The sequence below is a fragment of the Penaeus monodon genome, chromosome 21 (genome assembly GCF_015228065.2).
Source record: "Penaeus monodon isolate SGIC_2016 chromosome 21, NSTDA_Pmon_1, whole genome shotgun sequence".
Classification (NCBI taxonomy): Eukaryota; Metazoa; Arthropoda; class Malacostraca; order Decapoda; family Penaeidae; genus Penaeus; species Penaeus monodon.
The window spans coordinates 32,866,245-32,867,677 of NC_051406.1; the positions used below are offsets into that span (position 1 = coordinate 32,866,245).

General features: G+C 48.7%; 1 pseudogene; it reads left to right on the plus strand.

The window, feature by feature from the left end:
* LOC119586655 overlaps positions 1-1,433 on the plus strand; it is a 10,417-nt pseudogene that overhangs the window by 1,128 nt on the left and 7,856 nt on the right.

The following is a 1,433-nucleotide window of genomic DNA, read 5'->3' on the forward strand; positions in this document are numbered from 1 at the left end:
GTATACACGTGTCAGTTATAAGTATCCACATGATTTTCATCAAAGGATGTGAAAGACAATCTCGTATATAGATCCACACTTTCTCAACTTCCAAGGCCATAAGCCGGCACTCACATGACCGAAAAGTTATTTTTCGCACTCTCTGTCCATTGAGTGAAGATTAAAGCAACGAGCGCCATAACAGCTTTGCAAACATGCACACCGAAACATTAATGGATCCGTGTTTGCCTTCAGCTGGCGAGCCTTGCAATGCTATCACTGAAGCGCCGTCCGTTCGATAAGTTCGTGATATGGTGGCGTTATAATTATATGACAGGTAGTCGGTAGTTTCTCTCTTGCTCTCAACACTTGTAGTCTGTCGGATAGCAGTGAACATAAGAAATACACCGGGAGTCCTGGATGTCGCTTTTAAAAGGACTGAATTACATCAAAACGTTCGCTTTCCGGGCCCTGAAGATCTTCTCAGCGTTAATGCTGACAGTTGGAATTCTCCGCTTGCTCGGAGGCTTTCCTTACACTTGGTCCTGTTCGCCCCGGACCTTCTCCCGGCGGGAAGGTCCTCCGTCGCCTGGACCACAACCGCCGGACTCCTCTATACGTCGTCGGTCGTTTTTGGGCGGACTCATCAATGAACTTAAAACCAAGAAGATTCCTAATCTGACGGTTAAGGTTTGCATCGACATCCTCAACACGAACAGGCTACTTGGTCTCGACATCTCTTCTCGGCCACGCCATTACAAGCATCATCTCCTATTGGAGCTACTGAAGACACTCTTTCAGGGTTCCAGGCATCCAGCTCGGGAGCGTCTCACCAGGAGGGAGAAGGTCGTCTCCCCCGTGATGCTGGTCATCGTCTTCGCCCACTTTGCCTCGTTTTTTTTTCCTCTTTTTCTTCGTGATTGAGGGAAATTCCTTCCCCTAGGTTCGGTCATCTTGTACCTGAGCCGGGTCCCTTTCGACGGCATCACCTTCATAGTTCCAGTTTTTTTTCCACCTCGTCGTGAGGATGCTGACCTCGGCGCTAGGAAGGGCAGATTTTTTTACTCCTCTTTCTATGCGTCCTTGAGCGAAGAGGGGCAGCAAGGAAGGCCAGAGCAAGAAGCCCGCGACCGAAGTGAACAAGCGTCGGAGCCTTTCTTCCTGTCCAGCCAAGGGAAGTCGCGTGCGTCCTCTTGTCGGCCAAGTTTGAGATCTTTCACGTGCGATATTTTGAAACAATACAACGCGCTCGAGAAGATAATATCGTACATTCAGTTGCCGTCCGCTGGTGCTTCTCCCCTTTAAAGAAATTGTTTACTTAAACTGTCATGACTTACTTTATGGTTGCCGAGATAATGAACATAGTAAGACATGGCAGTTCCACTCAGTTTCCTGTGCGCAGCCTATTTTGAGCGATGTTGCTGTCAACTTCCCCAACACATGGCGGACAAGGT